Source organism: Colias croceus, chromosome 4, assembly GCF_905220415.1.
Source record: "Colias croceus chromosome 4, ilColCroc2.1".
Taxonomy (NCBI): domain Eukaryota; kingdom Metazoa; phylum Arthropoda; class Insecta; order Lepidoptera; family Pieridae; genus Colias; species Colias croceus.
Window position 1 is genome coordinate 1,810,765 of NC_059540.1, and position 20,876 is coordinate 1,831,640.

The 20,876-nt window shown below is 35.2% G+C and overlaps 1 protein-coding gene across 7 annotated transcripts in view; it reads right to left on the minus strand.

Annotated features, from left to right (window-relative positions):
* LOC123691045 (rho guanine nucleotide exchange factor 15) overlaps positions 1 to 20,876 on the minus strand; it is a 134,558-nt gene that overhangs the window by 108,562 nt on the left and 5,120 nt on the right. For 6 of the 7 annotated variants that reach the window (XM_045635233.1, XM_045635234.1, XM_045635237.1 and 3 more), the window contains exon 1: positions 15,764 to 15,916. The exons of the other annotated variant lie outside the window; for it this stretch is intronic. The gene's annotated coding sequence lies outside the window, so the exon portion shown is untranslated. Of the gene's footprint in view, positions 1 to 15,763; positions 15,917 to 20,876 lie in introns of those variants that run through there. 7 annotated transcript variants of the gene reach the window in all.

The window sequence follows — 20,876 nt, forward strand, 5'->3', positions numbered from 1 at the left end:
TAGGTAGGTATACTTAAAAGTTAAGACTATACTCGTAAGGATTGACAGTTTACAACCACAAAATATAATAGATTTCTGTTTAATTTGAGACAGAACATCCTTCCATACAAAATACTCAGTACAATTTGGTTTTCATTTTAATTATGTTTTCTTTTGAAGTGAAACTTCTTTGGGCGCATTGAGAGTAAAATTTCTAGGTCGCGTCACAGCAATACCGTCTCGTCATGGAGTAAGGCAAAGATTTTGGTACCTATCTTCGAATCTTGCCAAAGACAGTTGACAGTTTCCCTTTCCCTAAAATATCATAGTAGGTATAATATCAATTGATTTCAATCCCACAAGGAAACAGTCCAAAGAAAGCACTATGTTTTGCCGATGAAGGAAGCCATTGTTCGGTTCCTCTTACAGTCTGTTATTGTGATTGCGAACAAACGATTGCACACCGATTGTGTTCTACTAATTATAATATTTATTATACTGACTTCTTACTGCATATTCCTTTGCTTATAAACTTTAAACCCACGTTACAAAGAAGAGCGTAAGTGCCGAGCACACGTGACAGAAGTGCTTCTTTGGCTTCAAAGATACCAAAATCGTCGCCTTACTCCGTGACGTGACGGTATTGCCAGTTGCCACGAGTCACGACACGACCTTGAAAATGTACTCTCTGTGCAGAAGTTTCTAAAATTGCTGTTTTGATGGTTTTTCTTCATAATATTAGTAAGAGCCAAGAGGACTGAATGGTCACCTTGATCTCTACGCCTATGCATTGTATGTAAATGATAAAGAAACGTTGTATTTATTTCCATAAAATCATGTTCTTTGACATTTTCAAGTGAAAGTTTTCTTAGAATAGATTCGTCTATTTCAGAGGTTACCAGAGAGATACAAATCGTTTTAACAACAACAAACTTGAATTTTGTGATAACAAGTATTAAACGATACGGCACGGTCTGCAAAAAAGTATTCGCTATGACTTAAAAAAAGTAAACAAATGTTTGATAGATTTTACTTTGCATTTATTGTTTTATTTGCAGTGTAACTTAGCTTGGTCGAGATATAGGTAGTGATGTTGTATTAACATTGCAATAAATGTAGGTACTAACTATCCTGGGCGCTGTTTCATCTATTTTCAAATAAATAACATCCAGGCATCAAGAACAATTAGTGTCAATAAAACCATAGCATTACCGCATGCATGTAGAGCTCGTCACAGTAATAATAATCAAGGTAATCGTGCTTATCATGTTTTCAATGTTTACTGTACTAATAGACCAATAGGAGTAGGTCGGTACGAAGCAATGCGATGCAGTACCAAAACAGTATTTTACAAGAGTTCAGGCCGATAGAAGTGTTACTATTTTTTTTAAGAAACGGTATGTTTGTAGTGTCTTTAGTTTGTAGTGTCTTAGTAGTGTATTTCAAGGTGCATCGAAGAGATTTTATGATATTTGTGTCTAGAGATAGTTAAGAGTCTAGCCTCTTAAACGGTAAAAATTAAGCCGCTAGAGAGTGACAAATGTTTATTTTATCAAATGTATATTTCTTGATATCTAATAATGTTTAAGTACCTATTTACGCGGGCGAAGCCGCGTGCGGAAAGCTAGCTAATAATCCAAACACAACCATCGCAAGTAGGTATGCTGTATGCTAATAAAATGTATCCCGCTAAGAGCATCACCATGGCATCACCTGACGTTGAATAATATTTAAACACTACGTCACAAGGGAAATGCCACATACGTAACAACCTGTACCACAGCCTGTACATTTCTTATGATTCATTCATTTCTCCTGAAGATTCAGATGAATGAGGAGCAGCATCTCACAATTTTATACTGTATTACAAACAATTAAGATTCCTTTTCCCATACACGCTTTTTACGTGCGGTCAGTCAAGCGTGAATCACGCCGATTGCTTAAGAATAATTTTTCTAGGTCAAAGTACATGCTAACGAAATCCGCATTCAATGGCATGACTACAAAAATAAAAAATAAATAAAATTAAAATATTGCCCACATTTTAAGCGTAGGTAATAGTAGATAATTGTACTGGTACCATTTAATTATTATTATTAAGGTGATATTGCTGATCTTCAAAATCATATTTATAAATATGTATTAATAATTATTGATTGATACCTAATAATTAAAATATATACATAGTTGACAAAAACTTACATTGACATTATGATTGACACATGAGCTGATAATTGGCATGCTACATATGTATACAATACTAGCGGTCCGCCCCGGCTTCGCCCGTGGTACATATTAACGTTTTCTCTACATAAGAACCATCCTCGTACTTCAAGGAATATAATAAAAAAAGAATTATCGAAATCGGTTCAGCCGTTCTCGAGTTATGGAATTACAACGAAAAGTGGCATTGATTTTTATATATTAGATAATATTTGAGGTATATAGTATGTATTATATACATATATACTACATATATACTACACGCCTTAACTCACCAAGGCCTAACTTCACAAACTCTACACCTTAGTCAAAATATGTGGCTTGGCCGTTCGTTACTACAAGAACTATTGTATAACACAAAAGTAATGAACAGTGAATTAATTTTTCACCTTACGCCGATGTGAATGTAGCGAAATGGCCAAGCCACATATTTTGACTAAGGTGTAGAGTTTGTGAAGTTAGGCCTTGTAGAGTTAGGGCGTGTAGTGTTAGAAGCTTGGCTCTACATGAGATCTGATAACTTTTTGACAGTGCGAGTCATATGGGATCGTCTTGGCAACATTTTACATGAAAATGTTTTAGGTGGGATTCAGATTTACAAATTATTCATCAAAGCGCAAGTCTTCTAAAACAATAGAAAAAAGTAGCACGCAGATCATAGATAGCGATAAACGATTAAAAGTAACATGTAATCCTTTCTGAAAAATATGTTACTATTGAAAACCTAATATAATGAATAATCATAGATATGATAGATAGCCCACGTTGAGATCTTATCTACGCACGCGTGTTATCAATCAAAATCGATTTCGTAATCGAATAGAAAGTGAATGTACGAATCGATAAAGACAGAAAAAGGAATAAATTATTAGCTATAAAAAAGTATTGCATATTTAGCTGAGCAGTAATTAATTTTAAGTCAATATATATTACTAGCTACATTCCGTGATTTGTATGCTATGGCCAGCGATGTTTTCTAATCTAAATATTGGAAAGGCTTGTATAGTTTCTGTTAGTGCTGCGTAAATGGTCTAATCGTCTAAATCACCTAGGTCAAGAAAATGACTTAAATACTGCTCGAATTAAAACAAAGGTCGCGACCTACAACGTCAACCTTCACCTGAGCTTCAACCTCTGAAAAGGGGTAAATGCTCCAAATACTTAGATACTACCAGTATCAGTACCATACTATAAGTGTTAAGATTAATATTGCATTCAATGTCAATGTATTGAGGTTATTAACGACCCAGAATTTTTTCTCGATATCATCATACAACACAAACACATAAAATAACAGCCTTCAATTATCCAGTGCTAGAACTAAGCCTGTCTCTAAACTAAGCTGGTGGCTGAGGTCGGTCGCTGGCTTTTCACCATTGTGGGTCGCAAATATACGAATATCACACTGTAGAAATCCGACTCAGAGACTGCTTTAGAAATTGAACGAATTATGCCCCTAGACATAATTAATACATAACTTCTAAAACAGATTTCAAGACGTTATGAAGCATTGCGCTGAATATGACGAAATTATTCGCTGATAAATGGAGCAAACGCGTGCCACACCTTGAAAGATAACTCTCGCCTGATCAATTACATTGTGCAGTAAATATAACAGTCAAAGGTATAATTTATGTGTCTACAGAAGTTACGATGGCTATAACGTCTCTCAAATTGATGGTTTTTGGATACAACAGCGTAACTTTTTATGTTATTCTCATATCAAAATGGATAATATTATCTAATTCTTTACAATATGTTATACAATGCTTCTTTATTATATTACTAGCTTTCCGCCCGCGGCTTCGCCCGCGTTTTCAAAGAAAAACCCGTTCCCGTAGGATTTCCGGGATAAAAACTATCCTATGTCCTTTCTCGGGTTTCAAAATATCTCTATACCAAATTTCATGCAAATTGGTTCAGTAGTTAAGGCGTGATTGAGTAACAGACAGACAGAGTTACTTTCGCATTTATAATATTAGTATGGATTTATGTGATTAAAATCCAACCAAAAACATAAATGTAAAAATTGGAGCCGAGTTCAATCGTTGACTTAATTTGCCAAAAAAAGAAATGAGATCTAAATCTGTGCCAAGTTCTGCAGACAGTCCAGAAATTTATTTACAAAGATGTATTAAGTTCTTAGGTTGACTGAAAACTCAATTGTTTTATTTTCCCTTAGAGAACAATGTTTATTCCAAAATATCACTTTTTTAATTTGAATAATATAATTATTTTCACAAAGCAAACAACTAATGACCTATTGAACCCCATAATTTGATGAGGCTAGTTTTTAGAACCTCACAAAATATAAACAGTATGTATTTATTGATGGATTTCAAAATTTTTTTCGGCCACTGATTAGTTTTGATCTATTTTTTAAGACTAGTAAGGTGAATATACTATTTTCTTTTTTTTTAAACTTTTCCATTTTTCCATACAAACAAAATTTATGTCATTGAAAAAAAAATTAAATACAAATAAATTCAGTATTTTCTGATTTTTTCCTTTGTACACTCACTATTACCTAGTTGATTACAAAATTTGAACTTTCTAGGTCATCTGGAAGTGGGTTAGGTTTTGTATATGTCTATAAGTCAGTCAGTCTTAAAAATTGCGATTTTTGGATATTAATATCTACGCAACTGTTTAATCTGTATTTATGAAATTTAAGGTTCTTGTTTATCTTGAGGTCCTCTTGATATGTACCAAATTTGGTTTATATAACTTAAATAGTTTTTGAGTTATAAGGGGGTGAAAAGTGGCTCGAAATGGTTCGTGTAAATATACACACGGCTGCTGCTCGCCAGTTCTCTTCGCTTGAACTCGGCTTGACACGCTGCCGCGTGTCTAGATTAGCTAATGATGAATATCCTGCGATGTCTATTTGGAATTTGGATTGTGGGTATCTGCGCTATCGTGGGATTAAGAAGAAAATCAATTCTCCATTCACTACATTGGAAATTGGTTCTTGTTAGCAATTAGCAAGATATTTTACAACCCAGAATACAGCTAAACTCCAGCCTTGATAGATAATACAAAATGGGAGATAATTGACACTCCATTTACATAGACTCCTTATGATTTTGCGCAAATTCATCTGAATAGAAGCAAGTTCATCCACCCGCTGTCCACATCGTGACTGGCATGGCGATCAGTGACTTGCATCTGCTATTCATTTGCTTACACATTCTTCGTCGTGTAGACATTTTAAGTTCTGTTATGTTTATAGATTAGCCTCGAGAGAAGATTTATCAGCTGTATGTAGCACATTTATTTTCTGCAACTACTTTTACATTTTCTATGTTATTGCGAAATTTTAAGGCGTTGTTACCCGCTGTTATATTATGTTGTACAATCGTGCAAAAACTAGTGAGCAAATTTCTTGTCCTAAATGTTAATGGTTTTATTTTGACATCAAGTCAGTCATTTGAAAACGTCTAGAGTTAGCTGCTTTCGTTTTACAGAGATGAATATGTTATGAAAATTGATGTCTTAAATCTGCTTAAACATAATGTATTTAACTACGTATGGAAGGGATGAAACGAGAGATAAAATATCAAGGAAACACGCAGCAGTATTACGTCATAAAAAGTTTATAAATCAACACATGTACAGAACCGCAGAGGACAGAGCCTTCGCACAAATATCTGAAGAATTCTAATGACAGTTCTTTATCTACGGGTTATAGCAAATACAGTCTATGAAAATAATGTAGGTACCCTACATACACATGCTATATAGGATACATTAAGCACTGTATTATGGGTATAAATATCTGTTATTTGTTTTACTCTTGCATGTCATTATAGTATAATTACTAGCTTTCCGCCCGCGGCTTCGCCCGCGTTTTCAAAGAAAAACCCGCATAGTTCCCGTTCCCGAGGGATTTCCGGGATAAAACCTATCCTATCTCTCAAGTTGGATCGAACTGCACACGGTGTGCGAATTTTATTATAATCGGTTAAGTGTTTTAGGAGTCCATTGAGGACAAACATTGTGACACGAGATTTATATATATTAAAGATTACTCATATTTTATTACATGTTTCACTGTATTCAGAATTACCACCAACGAAGGTTTTGAATAATTTACCATAATTGATGATTATAAATGTTTACATTGGGTAAAAATAGACTTTGTCTATAGCGGTTCTATTAATTATCTGTGATCGAATATTATGGATGGACGTTTTGTAGAAAATATATTATTAAATTGAAAGTTACTTAATTATTCAAAATTCAACATACCTAGACTTTGCATATGAGCTTGTTTTTGTTTTGACATAGTTATAAGTAAGTTAAACATATAAACTATAAAAAATAGAAAACCCAAATATTGGATATACAAATACATTATACATATACATATCTGTATAGAAATAGCTTGATTGTTTAGATTTAGAATCTTCTCCGAAAAAATAAACATGAAATAATAAATATAAAAAGTCGACATTTAATTAAAAAAGCATAATTGCGTGTAGCCTATTGGATACGTCTGACTAGAATCGTAACATAGTCGTGTCTGTGAGCCGGAAAACAGATTAAAAATATTGAACTGGGTTAGTCTAGATAATAAACTTCCGTGGCTGCTCTACACTAAAACATATTAATGTTAATTATGCGAATCGTCGCAATCATTTACCATTTTAAAATAATTTTTATTGAGTAATGCTATAAGAAAGTTGCACGTAATGCGTCGTTTAAAAGCAGGGAAGTTATTCTTTTATTAAAATCAGCTTTTGTGACTCAACATTTTAATAGGTTTTTCTCAATAGTTTAATGACCATTATCATTTATCATAATTACCTATTGCTCTACTTTTTATCTTTTAAAACTCATGTGGCTCTTACAATAGAACTGATCAAATTGGAAGAAGATTTTTGATATTATGAAAATGAAAAAGAAAGTTCCTTCTTTTGTACTATTATTACATCATACCAAACTCTACGACTTATACGCTCCACTCATTGATCTCTGAAGCTGTAAATCTTCGTTCTTACACATCGTACGAGATGTGATATAAAATAAGTATATATTTACAATACACTATGTACTTAGCAGTTATTATCGCGTTGGTCTGACGAAATTTTTGTTTGATAGCAAACAATACATTCACTAGTTAGTAGTTTCACCGGACGAGCTTTCCTTAAATTTCATTTCAAGACATAAAATACCTGTTTATGTTTTAACGTTTAGTTAGACAAGAGGTAAATAGTCATGAACTAAAAATAACTCATAAAGATACTACTTATATATTTTAATGAGAAGTTTGTTACAAATGAGCACATGTTAGATGATGTCTTTTCGTAAGCAGTTACGAGGTTATATTAGGTATGTAATTTTAAAGCGGGGTTGATTTCATGGATAAGAGGAAACCATTTCATAATGAATACATACATAACTATCACATTTGTTAAATACGGTATAGTGTGCAACTAAGGTGTGCAATATATCTTTGTGACACTTGCAAGATTCTAAGTTTAATTCAAATTCTCTCAAAAATTGGTGTGTTGTCATGAACTGATGTTCTTTTAAATTATTCAAATAACTCTTTAAGTACCAGTTAATACAAAGGCTAAGGGCTGATTTTTCAATCCTTGGTTAAAACTTATTCGTCGAATAATGTATAAAACTACCATTTTAAAAAACGTATTCTAATTGACCGTATTTGACAGTTTAATATTATCGTGTAATACTTTATTGGACGGATAAGTTTTATCCAAGCATTGAAAAATCGGCCCTAAGTGTTACAAAATATCTACATTGTAAAAATCTCTATAAACTGAGACGTCCTCGTCAAATTTGTCTCAGCCTCAAGCTTTATTTAATTGAAAAAGAGGATATCCGTTTATAAGGGAAATGAACAAGGGAAGAATGCAATCATTTACTTCCTAAACTACAAAAGTGCGTATTTAAATTTATATCACGATGATATAATAGCAATTGCTACTATGGACAATTAGTTTGAACTAAATTCGTTAATTTCGTCTCATAGTTACGTTATGTCCGCTCTCAAACTGAGGTTGTAAGATGTAATATCCCATAATGGTATGCACCTTGTAATCATATAATTTAACCACTAGTTAGAAGCCCCGGCTTTGTCTGATTTTAAATATTCATAAATAATCTGTAAATCATTTAAATCTTCTAGTTTGAGTGATTTTGTGTACATGCGTGGATTATTACTGGGCAGTAGAAATTTGATATAACATCTACAGATAAAAATATTCGAAATAAAATGAGAAAAAATTAACCTGGAATATCAAGAAATTTAGAGACTCTTCTTACTGTATCTCAAATGCTATAAAACGTAAAATAGATCCCAATTAAGATGTATCTAGTGGATTACATAAAGATTGGATAACATTATCCGTATGAAGTTATAGCCCATGTTCCTATTACCTATGTATCTACGCACTGCCATATAATATGGCGTTCTGTGTTACACGTATTATATTACGACATACATTTTAACACTTTTAAGAGCAGATTTGTTGAGAGTCACTTGCAAATAAGGACGGAATAAATATTTCTTGAGACAAAAACTCTAGCAATGATTTAAATAATAAAAAGAGCTTTATCTTGGTAAAAGGAACCGAGGACCAAAAGTACTAGAGTCGTATTTACTAATTCCTTACTAACGATCCAGTGAGGATTCATCATCAGACTGTCTTATACTGTAGTTACGCAGATTCTCTATTAGAGGTTGGGCCATTATACGTTACGTTTGCCAAATACGAATAAGTAGATAGATACGAGTTACCTACAAACTTCTATCGGTTCTACGGTAGGGTAGGTACTACATGCCGGTTTTACCAATATGTCTTCTTTGACTTATTAGATGTTGTCCTTTGCAGTGCTGATGTGAAAAATGTACCGATACATTGATGTGAAAAATGTACCGATACATATCCTTTGCTAGCTCCCCCTATTTCGTACTCTCTTATTCCATAAGGCTTCAACTTTAATCCAATTGTTTTTTAGGGTTCGGAACCTCAAAAGGAAATATACGGAACCCTTATTTAAAAGTTAAAACATCATAATAAATAGGTTTGTTCGGAGCCCTAGGAGTCCGTCGCGTACTTGGCTGGTTTTGTTTTGAGTGAATTGAAGCAATCACATCTATAATTGTAACAAGACAAACACATATATTTGCGAAGTAATAACAAACAGGTAAATGCAAACGCACATTTATATTCCGTACGAGTGTTCTTTGATTGAATTCGGTACGGGTTTTTACTATTGTGTGCAAGTTATCGTCAAACTAACGACCTCTTGGTACTGTAGCGAATGAACAACGACACATTTCATTTGATACATGCTACGGTTATTAAGATTTGTTTTGTGTTCAAATGCAATTATAAATGCATAGAACAGTATTTGTTCGAAGGAACAATAATAATCTTGATAAAATTATGTTTCCATAGATTCCTTGTCGAACGGATTTGGCAGAAATTTGATATGCAGTCATAGGTAATTGATGTCGAACTATAACCAACAAAACCATCTTTTCTCGGGCCTCCTTTATAGGACTCTTACTCAAAAAATAAGAACGATAACTAAAGATACATAAGAACTAACAGATTTTGTTCTTTATATACTGAGCAACTGAAGCTACTGAAGCTGAAATACATGTACTGAAAATAGTACATAAAAGAAAAATGCCACAAAACAATTTTCACGATGAATTCACCCATTCATTTGTTAACAAAGGCTTGAAAATTTCAGCTGTGTAAATCCATGCTACCCACGTATCTATGCATTGTTTGTGGAGTACATATTTGTGTACGTGTGTCATGAATTCGTGTCCTAATAAGAGACCTAATTATACATATAGATTAACTTTATAATATGGGCTTGTTTTAGAGTAGGTAGCGTTGGAGGAAATTGACTCTCCCTAAAGGTAAAATTGTCAATAAAAAGGGATGAAGATTGGATTCTTGTACTCCAAATATTTATATAAATTGGAATATTTAACGTTAATATTCTAGTCAATTTTAAAGAGTGGGTGTTTGCCATTTTTAAGAATTAATGAGTTTTTGATAATGAATGAGAAAATAAACATGAACGTGCCATTTTTTCTCTAATTAATGATAAAATGAATTGGTAAGGTATTTATTGACTAATTTACCTACGACTTTCTCAGAATTTTGAAATTCTTGCATAACTATTATGATACAGCATAAAAATGACTTCATAAAATACAAATAAGCTGTAAAATAAAATGATGAACTTCAAAGGGTTTCATAACAAGTAGGTATTTTCCTAATTAATAATATCACTAATCAATATTTTTTGAAGGTAAAAAATGCTGGCAGGTATAGGTATTTTCAATAATTAATTTTGCAATAATTATAGCCTAATGGTGTAATAACACTATCTTTCATTACCGATGTGTTACTCATAAGTCAAAGTTAATAAACAACAATATTAATTACATTTTATTGCCTAGGTACTTCGTTAATTTATGTGACGTGGTTTTTAAACATATCAAAGTACCCAGGTAATTTTTCTTTTATTACATCAGAAAAATATGCTCGGAAAGTAGTTTTATGTTTTCAGGCTTTAGTTTCTCTATTTGCTCATTACGGTTTGTGTTACAAAATTGACCCCAAGTGGGGTAAGGGGCAGATGCATTATACATCTGTTTCACTGATCGAATTTCTTTAGGGACAAGTAGGTGATCAGCCTTCTGTGGCCTGCCAGACCGAGACATTTTTTTCTTCGTCTCCACCGGGAATCGAATCCAGGACCCCTTGGTTCTACGCCCATGCGTCAACCACTGTACCAAGGAGGCGGTCACTGTACCAAGGTTTTGTGTTACAACTAGGTTTTAAATTATTACAACATGACTATTCGTTTTTTACGAATTTTAATAGGCTTAATTGTTTTGCTTTTTCAAGCAATTAAGCATGCTCAGATCTTTAGATTCTTTGTTGATACGTTATGAGCGAACCCTTATCAGATAAGAGTTAAGTTTGTATCTTGTGCAGAGTGGACGTGTTTTTCGGTTTCTTAAAAATTCCCAGTTTAACCTCACGCAATTTTTGCCTTTAAAGGAAATTGTATCCTGTGATTATAAGAACCAAAGTCAATTGAAGATTCGTACTAATTAATTGCGACCTTGACCTAATTACGTTGCGGAGGAAAGCTCCGCCTCACCTTGGGGGACAAGGACGAGCTACGATTTATTCAGCGTTTGATACCTTTGTCCTTTACGCACATTATTCGCACGAAGAAACCGGTTGAACTAACGGTCACGATGAGTCACAATAGATGTAACAGCTGTAGATCACCGATAAGCGATGAATGTTTTATGGAATGCTCGAAACAATATTGCAAGAAAACATATGATTTAAAATGTTTGAACATTGAGCGGGATTTATTTAAGGCATTTACGTTAGATTATAGGAAGAAATGGGTATGTTCGGAATGTGTTGATTCCTTGAATTTGAGTACTTTCTCTTCGCCCACTTTTGTTAATACTCAGCGCGGGAATCGATTAATAAGTTCTTCTCCGAGTAGTACGGATGCTATGCTGTTAGAAGAATTACATAAACTGCGTAGCGAAATCGTTTCTCGTTTGGAAAGCCAAGACACTGCAATAAAGTATCTCCAAAAACAATTTGATGAAACAAAGTCTAGTTTAGGATGTATACTGGACATAGTCCGCGCTTTAGAAATGAAAACTACCAATAATTTAATGGAAACAACTTCTAATATCGCATCAACTGAGTTATGTAAGTCATCTTCTGATTATAATAGGAATATTATACGTAACAGCAGTATAGAAAGACAAGAAGACAAGCTCACAGGGGCTACAAAAAGTCGCACGGAGCCTTATTTAAGCACAGTTACAGATGTAACCCAGGGTTCAATACCAGACCATGAAAGCCCCAGAAATGAGGAGCATAGCAAGAAAGACGACTGGAAGACCGTACCAAAAAAACATAAATCTAATCTGAAGCATCTGAGTAACGTACGAGTGGGGAAAAATGCGGAATGTTTAGCATTAAAAGGTATGGAGCGAAAGAAATACTTACATGTTTGGAGATTGCAACCTGAAACAACACTAGAAGCCGTAACTACTTACGTGGAAAGTATATGTGGTTCCGATGCTGGAATTAAAACTGAAAAAATCATTCATAAATCCCAACGCGACTACGCATCGTTCATAATTGGTCTACCAGAGTCACTGTATAACAAATTAAACCAGCCGGAAATTTGGCCAATGAATGCACAATTTAGTGAGTGGACTTGGTTTCGGAAATCAACAAAAAAAGGTGCCACTAAATAGAACTATTAACTTATACTATCAAAACGCAAGGGGTCTTCGAACAAAGGTAACGGAATTTAGAAATAACCTAGGTTTGATGAATGCCGATTTGTTCGCGATCACCGAATCTGGCTGCACTGATTCCATACACGACTTGGAACTTGTACCGGCGGGATACCACATAGTGCGCTGCGACAGGGCTGATGGGCGCAAGCAGGGCGGCGCGCTCCTTGTGGCCGCGCCGCGGTACGAGCTGCGACAAGTATGTATACCGTTCGTGTCTATAGACTCTTGTAAGTTTGAAGTGGCCTGTGCAAACATTTTTATAAATAATAATCATTTGTGTTTGTGTTGTGTAGTATACATTCCGCCTAACAGTCCGGACCGGGACTATTTACTTTTATTTAGAATACTGGAAGAATTTTGTACTAAGTATAGGAAAGTAATAATTGTTGGAGATTTCAATATGTATTCGTGCTCAGTGAATGTTAAAAATTATTTTGAATATTTTATACACTTTTGCGAATTCACCCAATGTAGTAACGTTCCGAATAGCTTAGGCCGTCAGTTAGACTTGGTGCTGTGTACGGGTTTCGACGCGGGAACGAAGCCGCCGGTGTGTGTGTCGGCGGCGGACGAGACGCTCGTGCCGGTGGACGCGTATCACCCACCGCTCGCGGTGCGCGTGAGCCTCGCCCACGTCGCGCCCGTTGCGCCCGCTGTCCGCCACCCGACGGATTCGAGAGCTCATGATTTGCGGCCGAGGTGGAACTTTTATAAAGCTGACTATAACACGTTATACTCAAAGCTAATGTCGGTAAATTGGGACGCACTGTATAAAATGCACGATATGGAGGATATTCTAAATTATTTTTATCTTACAATTAACAGTATACTAGAGGAATGTGTTCCCAAAAAAACAGAAAAGAGCACCAACTTAAAATATCATTATCCAGATTGGTACACTGCAGACTTGATAAAAAATATTAAAACAAAATCTCTACTACATAAAAAATATAAAAAAACAAAGTTAGACTGTGATTATAGAGAATTTTCACTGTATAGGAAAATAGTAAAAAATAGTATTGATGATGCTTATAAAGCACATGTAAATAAAATTCAAAATCAATTTTCTAAGGACCCCAAGCAATTTTGGCAATATATAAAGTCGAGACGTGGTTCATCAAATAGGGCTAATGTTATTATGAAAGAAGGTATACCTCTAACGGATGAAGAGTGTGCTCAAGAATTCGCAGCCTTTTTTAAAAAGGTTTATAACAAAGAGCCACCAGTTCTTGACACCCAGGTAGCGAGTCAGTGCGGAGCCAGCAGCGCGCGCATAAGTCTAGATGTTCTTAGCATTGCCGACGTGAGGAAGGCGCTAACACGGTTGAAGCCAAAGCGTTCAGCCGGCCCGGATGGTATACCAGCCTTTATTTTTAAAGATTGTGCTCGAGTGCTGGCTGAGCCACTGCTGCATATTTTCAATACGTGTTTGAATGTAAATACATTTCCAACACTATGGAAAACTACGCGAGTGATACCTGTGCCCAAGGCTAAATTGTGTACCAGCGTACAAGATTACAGACCTGTTGCAGTACTATCAACGCCTGCAAAGGTTTTTGAGGCCGCTATACATCACAGGGTGTACGAGCAGGTATCGGGGCAGCTGTGCGATGCACAACATGGGTTTCGGCCGGCGCGTAGTACTTCCACTAACTTACTCAATCTTATGGCGAACTTAGTTCCGGCGGTGGATGCAGGAGTGCAGGTAGACGTAGTATACCTGGACTTCCAAAAAGCATTTGACACCGTCGACAATGATGTCTTATTGAAGAAGTTGGCGGAAGTAGGATGCACACCGAAGCTCTTGCAATTCTGGGCATCGTATATGCAGGACCGGCAGCAGTATGTTTCTTACAATGGAAGTCAGTCCGAGCCCTTCTTTACAAGGTCTGGCGTAAGTCAAGGCAGCAATCTCGGTCCTCTGGAGTTCGTTCTAATGATTAACGACTTACCGGATGTTCTGGAGTACAGTCAGTGCCTACTTTTTGCCGACGACCTGAAAGTTTTTCTCCGAATAAACGAGGAGACGGACTGTGAGCATCTACAAAGTGACTTGCTAAACATCTTCAGCTGGAGTCAGCAAAACAAGCTACATTTCAATATAGCTAAATGCTCCGTAGTCAGTTTCACTCGCGCGAATAAGAGTATACACTACAACTACTCGCTTGGATCCGTACCTATTCAACGGGTGAATAAGGTGCGTGATCTAGGAGTATACTTCACACCGGACCTGATGTTTCGTGAGCACATCACAAATATTTGCAAAAAGGCTTACAAAAATCTTGGGTTTCTACTGCGGCACGTAAGGGACTTTACAAATGTAGCAACTGTAAAAGTGCTATACAACGCGCTAATACGCAGCCACATGGAGCACAACTCCAATATTTGGTCTTCACATGAAGAAAAATATAATGTGATGTTAGAGCGGGTTCAAAATAAATTCGTAAGACACCTTTATTTTAAACTTTACGGGGTATACCCCTTTTACCCATTAATGTATCCTACCTTATTCATACTGGGTATGGTAGGGTACAATGAACTTAGAGTGCGACGGGAATTTTCCATTGCGCTGTATTTAATTAAATTATTGCGGGGATTTGCACATAACCCTGGAATGCTGCAATCTCTCTCATTATGTGTGCCGGACAAGTATACTGAGAAGCGTCACAGGCCGCCGCTACTTTATGTCCCTCAGGCGCGAACCATGCTGCTCGCGAAGTCTCCTCTCGTGCGAGCACTACGCATCCTTAATGACCTCCATGGCAAAGTGGACATTTTTACGTGCCCGTTGGGTGAATTAGCAAAGGTTCTTCTGTATATTATTAGCTATTAATTGTATAATTATTATCGTGTTAATTTATTCCTTAGATTAATTACTATCTAGTTTGTTAGTTTAAGTTGTTTTATTATTAGTTTAGTTTCTGTGTAAAGTTTTTAGTGTAAGTCAATACCGCATTAGGTTAAGCCTGTAATGGTAATTTGATATAATGATAAATAAATAAATAAATAAATAAAAGTCATAAAAATATTTACTTCACAATAATACTTATAACTACGTTCCACGACACTCATTAAACGTAAAAACAACTCGAACAGGACAAATAATAAACGCTTTTACGTAATCTATTGTTTCATTCCATACCATTGGCATTGAATTCACGTAAAACAGAAAAAATCTAAATGCCATACAACTGACGTAGTTCATCTTATACGAACCTTTAGAATAGTAGAAAAGCAAGTGAGAAATCCAACCACACACACACTATCTATCTCTTTATCAGTAAATTATAAAGGGAAGATAGTCACGCACTTATTTGTCAACGGTGCACTGTAAACGTCGCGGCGCGCGTGTGCGCGGGCGCAGGCTTCGGTCACTACTGCAGACTGTGGGCGTTTTTCGCAGCCTCTCTTTCTATGCGTGACTTGTTTGGCTAGCAAAGCTAAGGATCTGGTATCCTGATTCCAAGACATTTTTGATTTTTTAGGATGTAAAATGAGAGACAAGTATTAAATAAGTAAAGGTAATAACTAATAATTTCAAGCAACAAACATAAATAATTGTTTGATAATTAAAAAAAATACGTGTGGCACTCGGGGACTGCCGGGGTAAAGCTATTGCATAGCATGCCTTCAAGCCAATCCTCCGTGCCTGTCGGAGTGGGGAGCGTGAGGTTTTTCGTTACGGAATTTCTGGATTCGGTTGCCGCGCTCAAGGCCCGCGATAGAAACTATGCTTAATAACAAAGTAGGATTGTACAATGATAAGAAACGGTTCAAAGAATGTGAAAATAAATCAACATGTATTTTTTAAGTCGTTAAAATTTAAGCTTAAACGCTTAACGTAGTTGAATAAGAACCAAATGAAGTAGAAAGTCAAGATCATGTTCACGGTTACTTTTGTGGTAAGTCGTGTTATATTTAAACGGAAAGAATTAGGTATCATTTACTGCTAATTACCAAAACTAGTTAACGAATATATAATTGTGGTACAAAATATTTTATTTTTTATTTTGCACTGATAAGCATAAACTCAAACATTTATTTATTCAACTATACTTACTTCTGAAGCACTTTCAAAACATATTTTAATATTTACCATCGGTTCGGAAAGCAGTTTCTTCAAGGAGCCGGTAAGAAACTCAGTAGATAAACTGATATGTCAAAATAAATCGTATACGATCAATCTGAATTCCACATTGGACCACCACGTCGAGAAATTAATGTTGTAAGATTGACATGTTCTCAAGGAACATTTACTGATGCAATTGCGTATAGCCATAAGTGTATTAAAAGAGAAAGTTAAGTAGATGTTAAACACACAATTGACACAACGAGGTATAAGGTTGAATATTGATGAGGATCGTTTAATAGCTTATGGGGACGTAACGGGGCGTGAGGCGAGTGTCGATTTACAAGTAAGGTCATCTGGTGGATAACAGTCATGAGTTTGATATCAAAAGGATATAAAGTCTTTAGTCGATCTATCATTGGTCAGGGAATGAAGAGTTCCAATCAGAACTACGTAATGCTAATGCTGTACATAGAAATCAACTAATATGAGAGAACTTCAATAATTTAAGTATATCTACATGTTAAATTATTCATGCCAAGTAATTAGAGATTACAATCGCCAATTAATATCCAATCAACTTACCGTTATTAATAATAAAATTAAATAATTTTCTTTTAATAGTACTCATCAACAACAATATCCGTCAAATTTCACAAAAATTACATCTATTGAAACTCAATTCAAATCACCTGCTACTTTTACCAATCAAATGATACTCACAATCAAATTTCTAAATCCACGCATCAGCGGAATCTTGACAAATGACAGAAAGTATCAAGAAGGCACAACAATAGATTACGGCGAGTTCCCACCGTTGACATGGTAAATGTTATCTAATTTCGGGTACACGTGGAACAATGAGTGATGTAAGTGATACATAACAGGTGAGAGCTATTGACGGAAAACGGAACAGTTTGTTAGACAATGGTAGCACATAACTTTAGTGATGGAGTTAATGGCACCCATGGTTTGGGTAAGAGATGCACACTTCACACGTTACGTCAATTAGAAGTGGCACAAACGTTTGATAAACTTAATTAAAGCAAATGAGCAATTTATTTGTTTATCTCCGGTGCTATAAGATTCAGAACTTATATAACTGAAACGTTTAAAGCTATGCATTACGTGTACCAATTATATGATAGCCAATAGTTATAGGAATATATCAAACTATTCACTTAATTTCAGAAAGAAAACCAAGATAAGATACACAAACGTAAGCAGAAGATGACTTCGTAATGATTTAATTTTATTTCTATAGTTGCAATAAATCTGTGCAGTTCATTGATAGAACATTGTAAAATGTTCCGCAAGATTCCCACGGCGAAGTCTTAACTAATAAGGTAGGATCCTTTTATGATTCGTTCCAAGCACTAAGATGCACTTTTATCCCACGGGAAACCAGAAGTACTGGTGAACAAACATAGCCTTGTAGATAGTGAAAATTATTAAGTACACCATTCTTGAATGCATTCATTAAAAATATTAATGAAATCAAAACCAAAATGGATTATATCTTGAAAAATTTATTCTTTTGGAAAAAGAAATAAGTATGTGGTTTTTATAACCCATTTAATTAATAAACCAAGTGCTATAAAACATCACAAAAAAATCCAACATTTTTATCTAAATTATCCGTAAACTTGCTACGAAGGTTGTCAAGTTAACGAATAAGACATGGGCGCTATTGGCACACCTATAGTCGTAAGTCTTAACTAATGGCTCAAGCTTGACCTTTTTATTTCACTCAAATTGTTTACAAGATAGCATATGACTCATATGTAACGGATTGGCACGGTCAATTCGACATAGCGCCACTTTTGCAAACGTGTGTTAGATTGAGAATGATAATCATGCTATCTGTTGAAGACGAATTTCTTCCTACTCATTTAAAAAGCATGTTTTTAAAAGTCATGTGGTCGGCTTGTTTTATATATTATGGTGGAGTAATTGCAAATTTTGCAGATTTAGGTCACTGATGAATACTTTTGAAGACGAAATAGAGATTATAGAAGAACCTAAATTCTACATCAGATATTGTAAATTGTATTGTTGTTATATCAATTTGTTTGGGAAGCCACATTAGAATTGTATGAAATGAAGATGTAGAAAAGGAAAGCATAACGAATTCTCTTTCCTTAAAGATTTTCATCTAACGTCACCGGTCGGAATACAAAGATTCAATGAATGTTGTGATGATTGAAGAAGGATACATATTGAAAATATCACAATCATATAAAATGTATATAAGCAAACACAGATACAAGTAGTCTTTGACTTACTATTCTACTATCCTAACGGGTATCGCAAACATTAAACATACATGGTACACCATGAATTAGCAAGCTAAAAAGCAAAGCTTCAAAGTTCCATATAAGAAGTATTGAGAATTTTCAATTAGTGAAACATCTAGAAAGATTGGAATTCCAAAAATAATATACATTTACCTTCACATGACGTAACATTAATGATTAAATCCCGTGCCAGCTTCACTTCTTTACATAACCAACATTAAATTAAAATAATCAAATATTGTCTACTTTCTCCGACACCATTTATCGTATTGAAATTTAATTAAAAGCACGCGCGTTGTTAAATCTAATTATAATTAATCCATGACTAACTTGCGAAGATAAACTTTTCAGGAAATAAGGCACGTGAAAGTTGCAAAATTAAAGATGCTAGAATTAAACAATCAAGTTTGATTCTATTCATTGTTGTTGATTATTGTTAAACTAATATTAATAAAGCGCCCGGCAAACTTCTCGGCCAAAAAGTAGCGTGGTGGGGGAAGCTTGCGCATATAAAAATCCATACTAATATTATAAATGCGAAAGTAACTCTGTCTGTCTGTCTGTTACTCAATCACGCCTAAACTACTGGACCAATTTGCACGAAATTTGGTATGGAGATATTTTGATACCCGAGAAAGGACATAGGCTACCTTTTATTGCGAAATAAGTACCACGGGCGTAGCCGGGGCGGACCTCTAGTGTACTATAACTTGATGCGCAAACTTCCCCCACCACGCTACTTTTTGGCCAAGAAGTTTGCCGGGCGCTATACCTGTGTTAATACGAAAGCAATATGGATAATTGATTGCATAAATTGTTCAAAAGCTTCTTATTTTGATAGAAATATACCTACCTAATAACGAGGGTCGAGGGAGTATCAGTATATAAGTGTACATTGTACAATCTACAATGCAAGCCGCTATGCATTTCACATAACTGTATGCCCTACCGTATGTTCCGTCATAATATCCGATAATTTCAGTCATATGATTAATTGCCTCTTACAAGCATGATTAGATATTTCTAACTCAGCCACGTACACTGACGTGGTAGGAATGGCATCGGTGATCGGACCAAGAAAGCTGGCAGGATTATTTTGCAACAGTGGTCGTAACGGCGATGTTGGACGAATAAGAAACTGCCTTAACCGCGCCGGCACATATTAATGAGGCAACATTATGTATTGATTAGAAAGACATTAGACTTCGGTTTTGTTTAAAATTAATGAGGCTTCTGTTTCACAGAGGCACTAGCCAGTATTTAAAAAAAGTAAAACCAATGTAGTAATCTATTATCTATCTATATCAATGTAGTAAATATCTACATATTGTTCGTACAGTCCTACGAAGTAGAGACCAAGCTATGCTTAAGTCGGTGTATACGAAAGTGTGATTGTTCGTTTTTTTGTCCCTTCTCATATTTAAAATTCTATGTGGTGTTGAATTTTTAGTTATTCGATTGTTTGAGGTCAATTAAAAGATAGAAGATTTTACCTACTACGCAATACACGTATGAAATCGCGAGCAAGAGACAGATATGCAAATTATCTTAAATCTCACCTCGACCGTGAAAAATTTTAAAACAAGGCTTATTACGAATTACGCAACTAAAAATGGAGCGTTCCCATAAAATTGGGTTCAATCATGCAAAACGCCAAGATCACTGCCAGTAAGCATTTCACGGAACCGTTATATTGGCAAATGGCAAGTTTTCGGAGTCAACAAACCTTCGCGTAACCTGCGAAGTACGCAGGCACGTCTCAGTTCGACTAGTTTACCTCAATCCCATAAAACCATTTGTTTCGTGCGTGAAACGTGCAAATTGTGGAATTGCAGTCTTGAAGTACAAACAGAATTCGACCTTATTATCATTGTTAATACGATACATTTTCATAAGTATCCCAATGAGGATTTGTATGACAATACGATTACTCCATTCTCTTCGAGACAAAAACTAATAGTAC